Source organism: Vicugna pacos, chromosome 26 (genome assembly GCF_048564905.1).
Source record: "Vicugna pacos chromosome 26, VicPac4, whole genome shotgun sequence".
NCBI classification, from domain to species: Eukaryota; Metazoa; Chordata; class Mammalia; order Artiodactyla; family Camelidae; genus Vicugna; species Vicugna pacos.
In genome coordinates, this window is record NC_133012.1 from 9,086,576 (window position 1) to 9,106,919 (window position 20,344).

The 20,344-nt window shown below is 44.2% G+C and overlaps 1 long non-coding RNA gene across 1 annotated transcript in view; it reads left to right on the forward strand.

Moving 5' to 3' along the window:
- The first annotated feature begins 18,082 nt into the window (after nucleotides 1-18,082).
- Nucleotides 18,083-20,344, forward strand: part of LOC140689456 (uncharacterized) — a 51,951-nt gene continuing 49,689 nt past the window's right edge. Inside the window, exon 1 of the long non-coding RNA XR_012064426.1 lies at nucleotides 18,083-18,173. This is a non-coding gene — a long non-coding RNA (uncharacterized lncRNA). The remainder of the gene's footprint in view (nucleotides 18,174-20,344) is intronic.

Genomic DNA, 20,344 nt, shown 5'->3' on the forward strand with positions numbered 1-20,344 from the left:
ACCACTGAGCTATACACACTCCCCTGCCCTAGATTCCTAAAGGGCTCTGCACACTGGTTTTTAACCTCCCATCACTTTGATCAGGTGAAGCAGACCAATGTGCATGTTTCTGTGTGGCGAACACTTAACTAGTCTCAAGACCAGCAAAAGAGGTTTGGCCCCGACTTTCACACAGTGTTACATGCTTTTGTTCACCATGTAAATGGGGTGTGTAACTGGGGTAAATTCTTTCACAATGCTCTTAAAGCACAGATATTAAAGTGTATTTTCTCAGAGCTTATATAAAATTCCAATTGGTGTACTGAACACGTTTTAAATGCTACATATGGAGAAGAGAGAACGAAAACTAGTATTTAATGAATAGCTTGGCTATTCCAGACATGACGCTAAGTGTCTGACATCTTTGAATTTATATAATCTTGAAAACAACTTTTTGAATTATTTTACAGGCTATTGATTCATCCAGGGCTGCATAATCCAGCGAACATCAGAGACAGAATGAGAATTACTGCCAAAGACTACACCTGCAAAGGAAGAGATGGGGAGCTTTTACAAATACACACTTGATAAGGTAGTTTTTTTTTCTTGGTCTTTATCTTTGCCTGTCTATTAAAATAGAATTTCTGCTTAGGGTTGAATTACAGAGCAGGTTTTAAATCCAAAACAGCACTCTCACGGTCATGAGCAGGATGTCCAATCAGAGCGATGTTTTTTTGGAGAAAGATTTGCACGTTTTCTCCCGCCCACTGACAAGGATAGGCATATCCTCTGGAATTCACTGCATTATACATTCCTAGCATAGCAGGTCGGTCGTTAATTATTCTCAGGAAGAGTGTTCAAAGTTCCCTTCATCCTTTGGGTGATATGATAGAACAGTGAAGAAAAAAACAAAACTAAAACCCCTGGTATAAGCACCAGGGTGCTTAGGTGGTATCTGATCCAATATCCCATTTGTTACAGATTCTTTAATTTCCACACTGGTTCGTCACCCTCTGAGAGAAAAGAAGGGGAAGACTATAGATTTTTTTACTTAGGGGACAAGTCATTATTGGACTTCCCTGACCTAACTAAGTAAATTTGGGTTATAGTACAAAATAGCACAGTTAGAACCTAGAACCATATGCTAGTTCTTCAAAAAGGCTTTGAGGTATGCACAAGAGTTTATAGTGACTACTTGAGAAAAGTGTTGGACTTTGGAGGAAGGCTGCTTGAGAAAACTCTAAAGAAGATTAACCAACATACTTTGGTTATCTCTGGAAAAAAAGAAGAAAGAGTTTAAAGGTACACGCATTAATCCAGCAAGGTAATTACTCCCCAAGGATTTTCTTGCAATGCATGTGGGTTTTCATCTTTGTTTCCCAATGACTTAGACATAGTAAGTGTTTAATTTGCTGCTTTATGGTAGAAAATTCGTTGAGTCAACAATTATTTGTTCAACAATAATTTATTCAACAACTTTTTAGTAAATACCAGACATTGATACAGGGACAGAAATAGAACTGTAAACTGGGATGAAAGACAGAAGGTGTCACTGCAAAGAAGAGCCAGTTTCCAAAATTCAAGAAAAAAGATGGGAACAAATTCTAAGGGATTTATTCTTTAGAGTGAGCCCCGAATGACAGATGATTCTTCTACCGTCCCACCCACTTATTACAATAAATAGAGCAGTAAGGCCCAAGGCCCTTGGAAATTCTGCTCACTAAAAAAAAATATGTCTACATTTTTTGCACATGTAATAATGTGCAAAGAACCTGTGAGAAATGTGTTTTTGAACAGAGCTAATAAAAACAGGGAGTATTAAAAAGTGTGATGTTGGTCCTTTACGATGGCTTAAGTCAAAGATCGTCAGCTGGCGTATGGGTTTCAGTGTTGCTACCCTAAAGAGATGGCTTCAGATTACAGTATTTAAACAATGTAGTTTACTCTCTGAACTCTAATATTAACTTTTGCTTAGAGACATGGCCTTTGAGATCTAACCTGAGCCAAAGGAAAATTCCCTTTGACAGTCCCCTTGCCAGGGGACCATTCTTCGCCACTCCCAGTACTCCTGTCCTGGTCCTTCTGGTGCCTGTCACTGACTTGTTGCTGAACTCGCAGGGGGTCAGAACATGATCAATTCTTCCTCTAAACCCTTGGCATCACCTAGAATTGCAGACCAGACAGGCATAGAGCAGACCTGCCCTTAACTTGCCATCAGTGTCAAGCTAACTCAGACCAGAGGGATCATTCTCTGATCGGGAACAGAGACCATGAAATTGTGTAAAAACTAGTCTTGTACCCTGGTTCATTAAGGGGGTCACCTTGGCTTACACAGCTAAAAGGAGAGGTTCCCAAAGGCTCATGAAACCGAGGAGAAGCCTGACCCTAAAAATACTAAATGTATCGATTACAGCCGAACACTATATTGTCCCCATATTCAGACAACTGAGGAAAGATTTTCAGTTCTAATCCCCGTGTTGGTCTCTCGAAGACATCCAGAGTCTCAAATACATGGACCTCATCCTTGACTTTTTTAAAATGCACTTTTAGCCAAACAGCTGGTAAACAGTTTCCTTGAATTCATTCAGGTATATTGTCTTTTCCAAGAGTCCCTTTGATCGTTCATTTCTCTGCTAGTCTAACTTCTTAACTAATTTCTTCCGTGGGTGTAAGGGTCATCCAGCTTTCTCCTACAGTAGTATGCAAATCTGTAACACTCCGAATGTGAGCATCACAGTGCTAGACTGGCTGTTACAGTGGAGTCTTTTGAATTGGAATAAAAAGAATAATTTCGTCTCTCTCTGACTTAAGCAAGACGCGAATACCTTTGAAGAGTTCTGGAAAAGAGGCCTTGCCGTTTTCACTCGTTCTCCCTTGCACATTCTTCTGTGAGTTTTGGTCTTGCATCGGTCTTCTCCGTGTTTTCTTAAGCAAAACGCAGCCTACTAAGTCTGGGAAGTAACCCTCCTCGGTTAAGACTTTGCTTCCTGTTTCTCTCTTTTCCTTTCCCGTGTATTTCTCCGATGGTCCCTTATTCACTACCCATAGCGTTTAATACCCGTATAATGCAAAGAGCTCACCGTGTTCCCTAATGGATTTGTATGTGTACATATGGAACATATCTTGAAACAGGTTTTAATTTCATGTAGCTGTGCAGTCAGCTGCTGGTTTCTGCTGCTTCTAGAAACCTTGCCAGACCACCTGCGGACCTCTAATACTTTCTGACCAGAGGGCAACTGGCAGGAATTAAATATGTTATGATCATATTCAACGAAATTTCATGATTCCAGTGCCCTAACTCAGAAGCAATACTGACTGGCCTTCAGAAAGAGACAGAGGTTAACCAGACCCTCCTTCAGCTGTGGTGATGCTTCTCTGAGCCAGGAAACACTGTTGCCACTTAAGAGGAGCAGAACTCAGACCCTGCACAAACATCAGCCATCAGCTGGGCAGATGCTGGGTGCACCTTCCTGGAATCAAGAGGAATTATTGTGACTGGCTTTGGGATCACAGCAAATGATAGGATCAGGCTAATTGCAGCCTTAAGGAATCCCTACCAGAAGGAAATACTCACTAGACTGAAGGAAAAAGCTAGTTTAGCTGACCTCCTGTCTAGCAGGTGACCTGCTCGGGAGTGTGTGCAGGACACCTGGGAAGCCTTGTGGACCAGTGTTGATGCAGCTGATCTGAAAATGGTTGTTCCCTTCCTCCTCAGTAATCCACCCCAGAGTGGCATAATTTACGTAGATCACAGGTTAACAGTTACACTCCTGAAGCTCTTTAATTCTGTCCTTCCAATCATTTAGTTAGCTTGTATTCCTACATCATTTGACTCCTTATATAGCCCCCGCCCCCATAAAGGGATGTTTTTAGGGAAAGAACACACATACACCGTACACACAACCTGTTGTTTTGTTGTTTCCTGAGACCCAAAAGATATTGCATTACTTGAAAGAAAACTTCATGCTTTTATTTTGTGAGTAGAGCGGTAGGTAGAGTGAAATGTGGGGGTCTGCATGACTGGAAGGAAAGGAAAAATGACAGGGAATGGGTGCTGTGTTACATGAGACTGGTGAGGGAACTGATGTTATTTAGAAAGTTTGAGTCCAAATTCCAGAGATGAGCAGTTACGTGCAGAGATGTAGGGATGTGTAGAGACACAGTTTGTTCAAAATCAACTTTATTGAGACATCATTTATGTACCATCTACTGCATCCATTTAAAGTGCACGACTCAGTGAACACACCTGTAGAACTTGGTGCCACAATCAAGACAGAGGGAATTCCTAGCACCTTCCAAAATTTCTTCTTGCTTCTTTTCTGTCCATCCCTTCTTCTACCCTGGCCCCAATCAAAACAGAGCTGCTTTTTTGGTCATAGCTTTTTTGCATTTTCTAGACTTTTACATAAATGGAATCATACTCTTAGGTCTGGCATCTTACACTCCACATGACGATGTTAACATTCCTTCATTTTGTTGTGTATAGTGGCAGTTTGTTTCTTTTTCTTGTTGAATAATATTCTGTTGTCTGGATGCCCCACCCTCTGTTTATCCATAACCTCCTGGAGCCCAGCTGGATTTATTTCAAATTTTGATTATTATGCATGAAGCTGCTATGGATTTTTTCCAATGTGGGTTGACTGTGTTCAAAACTGCTACAAATACTTGTGTACAAGTCTTCGTGTGGATATACATTTTCATTTCTTTTGTGCATAGACTTGGGAGTTGAACGTCTAGGTTATGTGTTTAACTCTTTAAGAAATTTAAGAAAGAGTTAAAAGCTTCTTTTCTGAGCAGTTGAACCATATCACATTTTGTCACCAGGGATGTATGAGAATTCTAGGTGCTCAATAGCTTCACCTACATTTGGTATTGTCCATCGTTTTAATTATAGCCAGTCTAATGAATACATGGTGAAATCTCACTATAGTTTTAATTTCAATTTCTCTGGTGATGAATGTGGCTTACATCTTTTTACGCAATTTGTATGCTGTCATTAGGGAAGCGTCTGTTCCATTCTTTCACCTTTTTTTTTTTTTATTAGATTCTTTGTCTTCTTATTACTGAGTTGTAAATGTTTTTTATATTGTCTGGACACAAGTCCTTTGTTGAATATATGCTGTGCAAGCATTTTCACATTCTCTTGGTTGTCTTTTAATTTTCTTAACAATGTCTTTCAAAGACCAGAATTTTTTATTTTGATAAAGTCTAATTTATTGATATTTTCTTTTATAGCTCATGGTTTTTGTATCCTATTTAAGAAATCTTTACAAAACCCAAGTCTATAGAATTTCTCCATTGTTTTCTTCTAGAAATTAAATAGTGTCTTAGGCTTTACATTTAGATCTGTGATCATTTTGAGTTGATTTTTGTGTATAGTTTGAATTGACTTTTTTTGCATATGGATGTTCAGCTGTTCCAGCACACTAGACAGATACATGTGGATCTATTTCTGGACTCTATTCTGTTTTGTAGTTCTTTATGTCAATACTACACTATCCTGATTTCTATAGATAGTATAAGTTCTTTTTTACACTATCAAGTTCCAATTTCAAAATCGTTTTGGCTATTCTAGAGTTATATCAAATTTCCAAATAAAATTGAGAATCAGCTTGTCAGTGTCAGTGAGAATGCTGGCTGGAATTTTGACTGGGATTGCTTTGAATCCATAGATCAATTTGGGCAGAACTGACATCTTAACAGTTGAATCTTTTAATGGACCTGTGAATTCTAATGTACCATGAACTGGAACCTTCCAAAAAACCTATGAACATGGATTATTTCTCCATTGATGTGATTCTTCCTGAATTTCCTTCAGCGACGTTCTGTAATTTTCAGTGAAGGGTTCTCACCTATCTTTTGTTAAATGTATTCCTAAGGATTTTTGTTTGTGTGTTTGTTTTTAGGTATTCTTGCAAGTAGAGTTTTTATAATTCAATTCTCTAATTGTTTCTAATTGTTATCTTGCTAGCATATAAAAATACAATTAATTTTGGGACATTAACTTCGCATGCTCCAACCTTGCTAAATTTACATATTAATTCTAATAGTTGTCTCGCAGATTCTTTGAGGTTTTCAACACAAATACTCACGCCAGCTACAAATAAAGACCAATTTTCTTCTTCTTCTCTGCCTTTCTTTGTTTTTTGATATTTATTTTTGTTTTTTTCTTACTCTCATTTCATTGTTTTGTAGTCTGTTTTTGCCCTTTTTGCTCACTGGGCTTAACCCAACACTACATTAAAACCCTGATCTGGTGAAACTTAGCAGAGATCTCAAACTAAGGCAGGACAATAGCTGACGGATTAAAGAAGAAACAAAAAGAGATACTGTGAAGGTCTACAGTTAGCCGGAGGCGAGCCTGCGATGTGTGCCTGGCTCTCCTCTTGCTGTTGCTGATGGGATCAGTAACAGCGAGGTCGTTTTGAGCTGGTTGGAAAGAAGGAGAAAATATGTGAGAGCTGTGAGTGGACCCGTATTAGCTGTGGCTGGAAAACTCTGGACTTAAGAGCTTCTAGTGATTTTCAAGTGAGTAGGCCAGTATGAGCCACAGGCAGACATGCCGGTCAGACCCCTGTCCCCCTCCCCCTCCTCCGCGCGTCCACCCACGCAGGGGAAGCAGACTCTGTTTCCCTCTGTCAATTTCTGGACCCTTTTCACTTCTCCAGCAGTAACACCCTCACTTCCCAGAGAGCTTTCCTTCTTCCCCTATCAAAAGCTCTCAGGAAAGATCTGAATCCCTTTCTGTGACTAAATGGTGCTCCGACCTCACACCTTGCCCATTGGTATATTTTGACAAGATGTATCTGAAGTTGTTTTAAGTCCCAAATAAATAAAAGCACAAACACCAGAGCAAAGCATATAAAGGGAAGAAAAGAGCATTTGTTGATCATCTACTGTATGATGCCCAAGGGTTGTTACTTAATCATAATAAGACATAAAATAGGATTTGTACCGTCACAGATTAAGTGACTGGGACTTAAGAGGTTAAGCCTTTTGTTCAAGGTCATATAAACATTGGAGAATAAATGTGAACCTAAGTTTGAGTTTGAAGTATAGGCTTTTTCCATTTCCCTCTTCTGACTCTTCAATATTCCTGAATGCTTTTGTTGTGTCATATATTTGCTGATTTATCACTGGCTATGCAATAGTAGATTGTACATTTCCTGCTTGCAGGAGTGCATTCGCCATTATATTCCCAGCCTCCAGCACAGGGCAGGGCAAATCGTAGGTATTCATTGCCAGCTTGTTGAGTTGACTTAAATACTAATGCAACTAGGTGTCTATTTGTTTTACTTATTCATTCATTAAACAAATACTTCGTTGCATTTAGGCAGTGCATCTAGAATGGAAGTCGCGTAAGTAAATAAGCAATTAACTCTACACAATGATGCAAGCTGTGATGCAGGGATGAATGAAATACCGAGGAAACACAAAAAAGAGTTACCCAGACTGGCCTTGGGGTGTCAGCAAAGGCTCCCCGAAGACGGGGTATTTTGTCATTGAATGTCAAGGGTGATGCAACGTGACAGAACGAAGATACTCTAGACAGAGGAGGCGGCTGTGTGTGCAAGGTTGGAAGTGAGAGACAGCAGACACTTGTAAGAGAATGTAAGTAGCTCGGTACGGTTGGGACATGGATGTGGGACACGGGAGGCTGAGAGATGAGGGCAGAGTATGACCCAGGTGCCAGCTATGAGAAGATTATTACGGTGCGTTAAGGCTTTACCCCAAGGGAGGCACCAAAGGACTGTAATCCGCAGGTGGCAGAATCAGATACTGCATTTGGAAAGACTGTCCTGTCTTCTTTGTGGAAAGTGATGGAAGCTGGGCAGGACACCATTTGGGAAATAATCTGAATTCTAGGTGAAAGATGATTGTGGTCTAAAGAGTATGGGACTGGGGAAAGTGGGTAGATTTGAGAGAGAATCAAAGTAAAGAATTTGGAGACTGATTCATCTCGGGAGTAATGCAGAAAGGATTGGTGCGGATGATTCTTAAGTTCTGGGTTCGGGAAAATGGTGGACAGCTGTGCACCTGAGGGAATTATTCGTCTGCAGAAGAATGCCGCCGGTAAATGTCATCCCAGACAGCATCCTAATGGTTTCACTAAATGATCAGCCCCCTGCTCCCCAGTTAATATGCCACATCTCTTTGCAATGTCATCCTTTTCTGAGTCACTAAAGCTGCAAACCTCTTGTTCACCATTGGTTCCTCCTGCCTTCGGCCCTCCCTCCGGTTCCAAGTCGTCGTCCAGGCCTGTTACTCATCCTCACCAGTATCTCTTGAGTCCGCCCTGTCCTTCGATTCCCACTGTCGTAACTCTAGTCCAAGCCCTTATCGCTTCATGCCTGAGCTATTTCTTAGCTTGAATAGTTTCCTTACTTGTCTCCATACCTCCAGTTGCTCCCCAATGCAATCCGTCTGGCACCCCATGGCCAGAGTGATTTCCTTTACATGCTGCTTTCATCGCCTCTCCCAGCTCAGCCGTGTTCAGTGCGCTCTTCTCCAGACGGATGAGTTACTCACCATCTCCCCAGCATGTCTTGTGCATTCCTACCTGGGGAATCTTTGTGTGGAATGTGGCTGTCTCCTAATGCTTTCCTCTACCTCCCTAAACAGTCTTCATCCTGTTGGGCTCAGCTCCACTCCCAGCCTCCATGAAGTCTTCTGTGATCGCTGTGGCCTCTGACATCCTCTGGCCCAGAACATCAATCTTGTTCACTTCCTTGTGTTCGTCTCTGTGCACGTCTTGTCTCCCTGTCTCAGTAGTCGGCTTCCTAAAGCGGAGACAGCAGGCCTCTTCTCCAGCCTGCGGTACGCATACAGTGGAGGATGGACCAGGTTCTGATCAGCCCACAAATGCCATTATTTCTTGTGGCCATGTGTGTTTGTAGTTGAAGACAGGTTATGCCCGTTTGGTGAGCATTTGCCCGCTGTTGGTGGCGTACCCTTGCTGGTCTAGGTCCCAGCAGTGACTTGTGGTAGGTGCCAAGATCACACTCCTTCTGATCCGCATTCCCACACGCAGCCACTGGGTCTCTCGCCCTGGCTGACCCTGAGTGGCTGGGTCTGGGGATCCCTCCACATTAGCCAGTGATGGTGCAGAAATCAGCTCCTTTGTAGGAGTCTCCAGGAAGCCCTAGTTCTCAGCCTTTGTCACCAGCCCAGGTGCCTCTTATCCTCTTGGTTATCACCCCTTTGGGAGGCATTTGGTCCTTTTAAAAAATGAGCATGTTTCCTCTCTGGAAACCACATCTTAATACCAAAAAATTAAGTCCTATCTATTTCTGGGAAGAGTACGCTTTCTTATTGTTTTCCCCTCTTCCTGGCAAGGAACATGCCTTCACCCTGCATTCACACAGCTGTTGGAGTGCGCCTGGGCGTAGGGGTGCTGGAGGGGGGCCGATGAATCACCCAAGTGACAGTACGCAGAGCAAGCTAACCCGTGGTTGCCGCCCTACACAGAGGAGAGGCTCATCTCAGTTTCAGGTGCCTGTGCCCAGAATGACTCTCTGCCCCAGAAGCATTCACCAGTGCCTGTCCTACGCTGTGGATCAGGAGGCTGCCTTCTACTGACAGCGTTACCACGGCACCCTTGCCTAGAGCTCCCGGGAGTCTGCGCAAAAGGATGGCACCTCCCGGCCACTGCAGGGTGGGAAGAGAGAGGGACCGCGTGCTCATTTCCTGTTCCCTTCAGTTGTAGCAGTGGCTCCACCGTCTCTGGCCAGGGACTCGCACCCTTGTCTGTAGCTCTAACTCTCCAGGCTCCAGTTATGTTACTCTTCCCAGGTATCCTTTCAGACCCAAGGGTGGTGACAAGTTGCTGCTGTAGCTGCTCCCCTAGCACGTCAGCATCCCCTGATGGTCCCCTTAACCGGGGTTCTTCTTTCCACTTTCCTTGCTTAAACTCCTTTGAACGTGCCATCTGTCTGCCTCATGAACCCTGAGGGATACAGTGCCTTCTGGAAGAGCACCCAGAATAATCTGTGCCTTCACAGAGGGTACAGCCAGGTGCATGGATCTCTCCCGTGGCACCAAGCATGGTGATGGACCGCTAGCAAATCCCTTGCTATCCTAGACTAGGAGAGATGATTAGTGAGCCAGACGCAGTTCTTTGTGTGACTCCAGGGTTCCGGTTGACAAGCCAGACGGCCAGATGTGACCCCATTAGCACCGATCCTCTGTTGTAAGGTGGGCTTGACCCTACCCCCTGTGGGGTTCACTCCCAACTCAGAGGGAAAGATCAGGACTGCATCGTCTTGTTTACTGACGGCGGTGCTCATTCACTAGACTCGACAGCCTGTTCAAAACCCAGCCAAATATCTCTGCCATCTTCCGACTCTAAATTCTAGGACATCATTCTTTATGAGTCTAGCTGGTTTGCCTCCGTCCTAGAGGGTGGCCCTGACGGAACTTATTCCAAGAGGACTGGTGCTTCCGCACCACTGCCTGCAGGGTGATTTGGAGGTGATTTGCTCACAGCCCTCTTTCTGTTTAATGAGGGCAGTGTCCATCCTCAGAAGTAGGAGAGCCACTTGTCATTTGCCATCATCAAAGGAGACACTCTGACCAGAAGCCTCCTCAGAGCTTGCTGCTTCCCGGAGGCGTCAGTGATTCCTGTTTTAATTATGTTTCTCCATACATCATGGTTTTGAAATTCCCAGCTTATCTCCCAGTTATTTTAGCTGGCTGTTTCCCCTGCCAATCTTAAAAGCAGTGTTACTGCTCTTGGCTTCTTAATGAATCTTCCCAGTGGGAAAAAAAGGAGAGAGAAGATCTCAGGACCTTTTCCCTCAGGATGTAGTGTGACTGTCTCCTGGGGAAGGATTTCTTTTTTGCTCACATGTAAAAGGTCCAGAAGGGCCAACACATGCAAATTTGAAACAAACGTTTCCAGAGCAGAAAGTCCAACACCAATCCTGTCACACACGCGTAAAACAAATTATCCAATGGGAGCTGCACGTAAATCACTCAAGAAGAGTGCCAAAAATTCCACTACATTCCTTCCAGAATCTAAAACCCAAACATGTTAGAGTTCCAAGCTCTTACCTAAAAAAAATTCTGAAGGGAAAATGAACTGTGAATAACAATGGAGAAAGTAGAAGCAGTTCATCCACCTGATGGGACCACCTGCTAATCAGCGTTCCCACAGTATTTCGTATCCAGCTGTGAATCAAAACTCTTGACCTAAGTTTATGGCTTAAAAACACCAGAGACCCCTGTCATCATCATCACTGTTATTTACCAGGGACTGAGCCAGAATCTGCATGATTGCGATGTTTCTTGAAGGAGACTGATCTCTGTGGGTTGTGTCTGATTTGGGGGAGGAGTGTGGGCCGGTTCCATATGCTGAGGTTAATGGGCAATGCAATAAATCACAGTCGTAGAAAAGAAAGGCCTTGGAGTGGGTAGACGAGTGTTTTAGTTTCTTAACCCACTGCACACTCATGGAAGAAAGAACTCTGTATGTGTTAGGAAAAAAAAAGACACTTCCATACCTTTAAAAATTGTTTTAGTAACATGTTCTTGTACAAGACACAGTGTTTAGTGCAAAAAGTTTCTAAAAAGCATTTATCAAGGTAGAAGGGAAATGATTCTTATAGCAAAATGTCTGCCCTCCCACGTGCAGAAAGTAAGTGGGGCCAACCATGGGAACCCCAAAAAACTGGGAAAAGAGAAATGGTTTCAGCTATAAAATCAGTGCCCTGAAATAGACTTAGGGGTGTAAAGTCTTGCACTGAATTACAAGGCTCGATTCAGTGCATTCACGTATTCGTTTGCTCGGGCTGCTGGGTGGCTTAAAACAGCAGACACGTGTTGTCTCACAGTTCTGGAAGCCAGAAGCATGCAGTCAAGATGACAGCAGGGCTGTGCTGTCGGTGCAACACGTAGGGGGACCCTTTCTTGGCTCTTCTGGCTTCCGCGCTGCCCGCTGTTGCTGGAGTTCGTTGGTTTGCAGCTGCACCACTCCCATCTCTGCCTCCAGTGTTGCATGGTGTTCTCCGTGTCCTCTTTCTTCACGGATGTCTTCTTATAAGGACACCAGTCATACTGGATCAGTGGCCCATCCTGCTTCAGTATGACCTTATCTTAGCTATTATATCTGCAGCAACTCTGTTTTGAAATAAGGTATCACTCTGAGATAGTGACAGTTAAGAATTCAGCATCTCTTTTTCGGGGGAGAGGACACAGTTTAACACAGAATTTATATATTGAAATATGGCAAGAATAAGATTTACAAATTAGGAGCTTTCTTCTGTTTCTTTTCTCCTTTTTTCTTCCTTCCCTTCCTTCCTGCTTCCTTCCTTCCTTCCTTCCTTCCTTCCCTTTCCCTCCTTCCTCTCCTTTCTCTCCCCTCTCCCCCCCTCTCCTGGCTTGCCTAGACATAGCATCTTGGTGAAGACTGAAAAACAGAACTAGAAGACATTAAGTTGATGTACATAAGAAAAGTCATGAAAATACCCAAGAAAATATATTTCAGAATGAGAAGGGCAAACTGCCTGTGTGATGAGGAAATCTCTGAGGATGGAAGCTAGCATAATGGAATTTTGAAGAAAGAGTAAGAAGATTGAAATATAACATGGGTGAGAGAGAGAGAGCGAGAGATGATTTCCAGAAGTTGGCTGTGTTGCCAGGAGGAGCCAGCCTTTAGCACCACTGAGAGCATCCCGTAGCTCTGTTACACCTCCTGGCCTTGGAGGAAAGCCCGTGTTTTGCTCAGCTGCGTCACTGTGAGGGCTCTGTGGAGGGAGGAAGCAGGACCAGTTTTGCTCATGCTGCACAAAGTGAAGATTGGATGGGGATTCTTTAGCAACAGAGGCACAATAACAAAAGACAGAGAGAAGTACACAGCGGAAGTATCCAGCCTGAAGGACAAAGAAGCAGAGCGTGTCCACTAGAGTTTAATATTGTGGGTCCTCTATAAAAGGCAACTATGCCTTCTGCTTCCTTAGCTGAGAATTAGTCCTTAATGTCACCTGAGGAAGCCTGCCTATTCTTCTCCTACATTCATTAAACAAACTTCCTACTTTAGTTTAATTTACTCCTTCAAGGAGAGCATTTGTTAGATGTTCACAGACTCTGTTCTAGACCATGGGACAATAATTTTTTTTGAGGGGGAAGCATTTTTAGTAAAAATTTGCAATTCTTTTATCTATCTATCTATCTATCTATCTATCTATCTATCTATCTATCTCAGTTTGGTTAATATTCACTGCCTTTGCGAAACAGTTCGGCCTTCAATGTGCTGACAAATTCAAGACTCTGAGTTTGTAAGATCTAGGGTCAGACCTTGGGGCACAGTTAATTCACAAGCTCGTGGTGACCTCATAAGGCATCATGGCAACAGCATACTGGTTTCTCCCCAAATAAGGATAGGATCTCACGATACAATGTCATGTTGGGGATTTTCTGTTTTTGTTTTTCCTACATGCTCAGGTAGGGGGGTGGCCTCCAGGCTCATTGAGACTGACTGGTTCTGCAAAGGAGAATGTCAACCTTGGAAATGTGAAAGGACTTAGAAATTAAAACTGGAATTCAGGATTCCCACCCTTAGGTTTGGTTTCTCAGCCTCTGAACTTGGCTGCTAAAAATTATCACAAAAGCTGGAGATCTGGGACTTTAGTTACAGGCAGCAGTTATATAGTGTTGTTGATGGTGATGTTGGTGGTAATGATGTTGGTGGTAATGATGGTGGTGGTGATGATGGTGATGATGGTGGTGGTGATGATGTGATGAAGATGGTGGTGGTGATGATGGTGATGAAGATGTGGTGATGATGGTGGTGACGATGGTGGTGGTGATGATTGTAGTGGTGATGATGGTGATGATGATGCATAAACAACTGGCTTGACACAAAGGAGCCAAGAGCTCTCACAGGCTCTTAGAACTCTCTATAGTTTGTATAATGTCTTTTAAAATTTTTAAATGAGCATTTGGCATTTATTATCCATGTATTTATCTAAGCCCATCTTGAACTTGTCTGTGTTTTGACTTTACAACTAGTTCAGGTAACAAGTTCCATGTGTTTACTTCTCTTGTAGACAAGAAGCCCTTATTTTTTATTTAGAACTTATTTTTATTAAAATTGATGGTTACGTAACTGAGGTTGATTCTCCCAGAAAGCTCTCTCTTAAGGGGAGAGCATTCCGAGGGTATCCTTTGCAAAAATGGGTCTTTGGGTACTTTACATAGCACATCACTCCAAAGTAATGCAGTTACACGGTGATTTTCCAACATTTTAAGCCACCAAAATGTGCTAAAAAAATTGCATGGGATCTTATATAAAATTGGTAACAGATGCACTAGTTTACTTACAGACCATTTAATTTTTCCCCAAAGAATTCAACCTCAAATAACACACTGTCATTTTTATAAACACTTGGCTCCTTCAGCTAGAACATCAGCTCCATGAAGGCAAAGCCTTTGCTTATCCCCAGCCACTAAAATAGTTACATACACATAGCTGGCATCCAGTAAATAAACTGAATAAATGAAGCAATGTGTGAGGTACAGAAACCACTCCTGAGCCTGAGGCTTCCTCTGTGATTCCCTTTCTCTCAGCTTTTACCAAACTTGAGCGTCCTCCGTGAGGCCCTTCCTGGGATGTGAGGTGGATTTTGATTGGCAGAGGGCCTTGCTCTAAAGCTCACGCATGTTTTATCTTACTGGGGCCTCTCAACCTCCCTGTGAGGTAAGTAGGCACGTATGGCTCCTTCTCCCAATTTGCAGATGAGAAAACAGATTCAGAGATGATGATGCACTTGCTCACAGTCACATGGATAGAAAACGGTAAAGCAGCAGGGCTGAAACAGCTCCAAGTGCTCTACACCAGAATTTCTCGCTGCCTTGGCTGCAGCTTATAGGAGAAGTGAATTTTAAATCATGACCCAGAAAACGCAACACACACACGTCTACAAATAAAGCAAAGGTTTTACTAATGCCCTTACTAATGTAATACAGCCTAGTATTTTTATTCTATTTAATGAAAAACTATTCTAATTGCAACCACAGACGGAGAAACAGCGCTGTCTGCCACCTGCATGTTCTTGCATAAGTTCTCCTCTCCGATCATCCTTTCTCTCCATTTCAAAAATGAAAGAATAATTGCTTTTGTCTCCTGCCGGGCTTCCCAGGCTCTAGGTGAAGTCAGCCAGTCTGGGGAGCAGGACATTCCCTCCATGCTGGAGTCAGGGGACAGGAACCAGCTAGGCCACCGTCTGAAAGGAAACTGAAAGCTTTTATGGGGGCAAAGGCAGAGAGAAAATCAAATCTGAAAGCCTGGACATTGGGGGCAGGAAACAGTTAAAGGACCACTGGATACAGCGAGCTGCCAAGACCACCACAATGTTCGAGCAAAGATCAGACAGAGAACAGATGTGAAGTCACCAGAGTCCTTCAGGGGAAGATAGTGGCGACATAAATTAACCTTGTCTAGGGCCTGACCAGGGGACCATGTGCTTTTTGAAGTCTTCAGAGTGAAGCCACTTTTTTTATGGGCCCTCCAAGGTTATATACCTTTATCCAGCAGAAGAGGTTTAATTAGAGCCGCTTGCTTACGGGGAAGGGACTTGAGCGCGGTGGGGGCTACCAGGGTGACTGCACAGAAAATAAACCAAAGAGGCTGCAAAACAGCTGAAGTTTCCTTCGTTCTCTTCAGCTGATAAGATTCCCTTCACCCTCAAGATTACGTTGGTCTGTTTTCCTGAAACTGGAGAAACAAAGAGGTGAAAACATTCCAGACTCCTGGCCCTTCAGTTTGGAAGGATTTTGGTCACAATCTCCTTCGAAGCTGGCCTTCGTGATTGATGGTGAGGTTACACCGCACCCAGCTGCCAGAGGACGGGGCCTCCGGGACCCCTCACCCGCGGGGCAGCACCGCAGGAGCCACCCCCGGGGATGTGGGCGCGTCTTATCAGTGGATATTTATCCCACAGCTTTGAGGAGGGCCTGGCAGTACAGCTCCCAAAAGATAAATTCTCTACTCAGGGGAGGCCCAGCTGGGGAGGGATTTGAGCCACAGATGGCTTTGTTAGGGCAGTGTCCCAGAAGAAGATACGGAATTAGGCTCACCACTGATAAGGGCCGATGGAACAGAAGGCCACTAGGAAATCCTGATCGAATTCCTTTAAGAATCTGAGAAAGGACAGGAGCCGCGCCTGGTGGGCAGCAGAGGGGATGGATGCTAGAGTCTAGGCCGGTTTTCCTGAGCATCTCCGGAGTGCCCGGTCCCCTGGGGAAGGAACTGGGGATTGAGCCAGGTTAGGGGGTGGGCAATAGAGGGGGACAGGAAGCTGCTCTGACCGAGGGTGCCAGGCTTCCTGAGTCCTTGGCTGAACGTGCGGGGTTCCAGTGGCTGGGGACCAGTCAGGGCAGACCTGAGTCCAGTCCGTGCTTACTTTGCCACAGGCAGCTCTCCCATAGCCCCTTTCAAACAGGCCCTTTGGGGAGAGACACAGATTCTGCCAGGCCAGCCCAGGGCTCACCATAGATCAGTGCGTCCAAGAGACAGAGTGGCAGGGGCTGTCCCCTCACTCGGATGGGAGAGCAGTTCCTACTTTCTGTTCCCAGGGCCAAGTGTATTCGTGGCTGGGGGTCTGGTTGGGGGATCTAAGGAACACTGAAACAAGTCCTCTTCCTAAAGCATCCCTTCCAAACCGTCTGAAATGCCACCTATAATTGAAGACGAGCAGTGCCGTTAAGAAGGAAACAGTCCCCAGGGAGATGGGAGGGAACTGTAATCACTCACCTCTCGCATCTGCCCCTTAACGTCAGGCTGAGGTGTTCATCACTGAAGGGATGGAAGCTTTTGGGGGAAGGCACACAGGTTTGAGCAAGAGGCATTTCTGGGAAAGGCTGTCTAGGGTAAAGTCAGCCGTGGGGTCTTCGGTGAGTGTGTGTGTGTGTCGGGGGAAGGGTGCACTGGCAGCAGACACAAGGGAAGAAGGAATCCGGGAGAATCCAATGAAAGGGATGAGGCAGGGCCAGCAGAGGCGGCCGGTGCTGACTCGGACATTGTCCCCAAGGCTTCCCTTGCCCTTCTGTTTCTGTGTTTCTCAGGCTCCTAAATTCTGTGGGGCTCACGTTTCCTTCTGCGTGAGATGCTCTTGCCCAGAGCAGAGGCAGATTTCCGTCCAGCTTAAGTCCAGTGAGACCTAGACTTCTGATGCCTGTCTGCGTCACCTCCACCCAGCTTAGGAACACAGGAGGCACATAATGACATCTGCTGGAAGGCGGGTTCTCCCAATGGATGGGGCGTGCGCATTTCACACCTGTGTGTGGTCCAGGGACTTGGTGCTCGCTCTTCCTTCCCCCTGCAGTGCTCCCCGCCCCCCTGGCATCAGTGGGTGCTCTCCTAGTCGCCCCTCAAAACTAAGCTCAAACACCATGTCGTCTTCGTAGCCTTTTCTGTCTTCATGTGGTTTCTCTTAAGTACACACCTCGTAGACCATGTGTCACAGTGCATTATCATTGCTGACTTCTTTCTTAATCTTACCCACTTGACTTTGACCTTCTTGAGTTCATTGGTATCTCATTTCTAGCACATCGCACAGTACTTGGCACCTAGCAGGTGAATTGATTGGACCTTGTATAAAGTCACTTCCAAGGGACCTCGCCAGCATTCCCAGTGATTTTTTTTTTTTAGCCTACTTATGGCCAGTTCAGCACTCAGCAGCAGAGAGAAAAACCACACCTGGGTTGGAATATGAGGAGCTCTGTCTGCTCATTTCAGTTTGTCACGAAGAGCAACCTCCCCTTACTTACCAAGTCAGGCTCCCTTAACGTTCCTTCTAAATACTCTCTGAACTTGGCGTCTGAAATGGCAGGTTGTTAGTTTGGCATAGGAAGCTGACGTGCATTTCTGGGACTGCTGAGTAGTGAGGGATTTTCGAGAAATAAAAGAGTCTGTCCAGTGGTTGCAAATAGAAGCCATAAGACCCCACCTGGTTGTCTAGTATGAAGCTGTGCAGCTGGGAGGCAGATGTGCTGGGCCTGCCTTTCTGGTGGTGCAGAGAGGATGGACAAAGGACTTTATGCGGGCGTTGGGGGGGGCGGTTTGATTTCACATCTGATTTTCTTCCTTTGGATAAATGCAGACCCTAATTGCTGAACCTCTCAAGAAGGGTCGCTTCTTCCCAAGCTGAGGAGGTTGGTGGGACAACTTCTGCAAAAGTGAACCACCCAGATTAAAGGTAGGGTCAGCACGCGGGTCCTGGTTCACACAGACTTGTGAGTGCAGGGTGTGGACTGCAGAGTCCTTTGCTGTGGCCATTCTTTGTCCTTGGTTTATTTTTTTAATTAATTAAAAAACATTCTTTTTAAATGTCAGGTTTTTTCTTCTTTTTAAAATAACATCACTTTATTATTTTTTCGGTCGTGAGGGAGGTAATTAGGTTTATTTATTTTTTAATGCAGGTGCTGGAGATTGAACCCTCCCATCTCCTTTGTTCCTGCATTTTTATATATATATATAAAAATATATAAGAGGGGAACATGTATTCAAACCGCAGTGGCAGATCAGAGCTAAAGGGTGCGTTGCATGTATGTGAAGGGTGCTTCTGACACCCTAGTTTTGATCAGTGCCCCAAGGCCACCCAATTAAAGATGTGATTCTATAGTAGAAGCCATGTGCTTGCTCTGCAAAGGCAGCTTCAGGACACGCTCCTAGCAGCTCTTCCGGCAGCGTGGTTGCTCCTAAGTCACTTCTAGATAGAAATTCTGGTGTTGCCCCCAATAGTGGGAGATAGCAGTGTCCCGCTTCCAGAAGCCAGATACCGTGGTCACTTAAGAGTCAAGAGCTGATCTCTTTCCTTCGTTTTTCATTCTCAGAAGATGTCTCTTTAATGGAGTGCAAAGAGGGTTACTTCATCTCCTTATGACTTTTTCTTTTGCTTTCTCTCCCTCTCCCCCTCCAGCTCTTTTCTTACTGTCAAAGCAGCTACTATTGAGCATTTCCAACTTTTAAAATTAGGCTAAGTGATTAAATTGCCCTAATGTGTTAGGAGTATTCATAAAAATGACTTTATAGGTGGTCTTTGATCTTTCTAGTCATCTGCTTGGTTAAAACGCCTCTGCCAGCACAACTTGGCATTTTTTCATATCATCTTCATAGTCCATAGTTTTTGTAAATAACGCCAGTGTTTCTGAGAGAACTGAGCTACAGGAAAGGTGGGTGGAGATATCTGCCCCTTCTGCTTTGTTCCAGTTATAACTTTTAACTAGTCCTTTGAAAAACTTTATGTTAAGGTATCATGGGGTGTGGCTCACATGTCTGTGAAATGTCTTACAGTCACTCATTCACCCTCAGAATAAAAACCAAGTCATAGAAGAAAAAAAAGTGGCTTGACTAGCATTGCAACTTAGTAACTATCATGTTTAAAATCAAGGTCAGAGAGAAAAAGGCAGGATACAATATATATACGTGATGTATGTATATTTATGTCCAAATTCTATGTCACAGAATGAATTAGTACATGAAGTAGAGAAAGTCTCGCCATTACTTGAGTTGGTGTGTTTCTATTTCAAAATGACTGGCTTGAGTTTGGAGTTTCACTTGATTAATATGTTAATGAATATGAATAAATTAAAGCATGTTTACATTTCTGTAACATGTATTTTCCTTTGTCTCAGCAACGGACTTATAGAACTTTGGGGAAGTAATGTAACCTCTCTGGAACCTTGTTACGTGTTTAGAAAAAAAGAGGACCAAAGTATTTGCTTGATGGGCCACACATTAAAATCAAGACATTAGGCTGAGTCAGTTTTGTTGGGTGCTGATAGTTCTAACAAGGGCATAGGCATTAAAATTAAATGATTAAGTTGTCTGGAAGCTAGAAGTGTAAACATAACTGTAAGTGAGAGATACACTTGTTTATCTTTTCTACTGTGGCTGTTAGCTTACCCTCCAGGTACGTCGCATCACACACGCAGTTTGGCTGTGTGCGCACAGTGAGTATCTGGCCCGCCGTCTGTGATAATGCGGACGTACTTGGTATTCAGCTCTCAAATATGTTGTAAGATTTTCTTCCCTTTTTCTCCAATAAGTGCTGCTTGGGGGAGGTGTATGATGTGCCAATTAATATGTATACTTTTTCAACAGTTGTGACTTTTTTCCCCCTCGGAGCTTGGAGGCAAAAATGTCAGGTTCTCTGCTGCCGTCACTTTCCATAATTTCCCTGTTTATCCCAATGGGTGCTGTGGACCATGGTCTCATGGCAGGTGCACGTCAGTGGACCACATGGCAGCCTCTGGGTCAGCCCTGGCCCCAGGCCCTCCAGGAAATGAGGCACGTATCGTTCTCAGGACACAACCAGCCCACGTTCAGACAAAAACCCTTGCTCCTTTCCAAACTGCTGACTGCCAG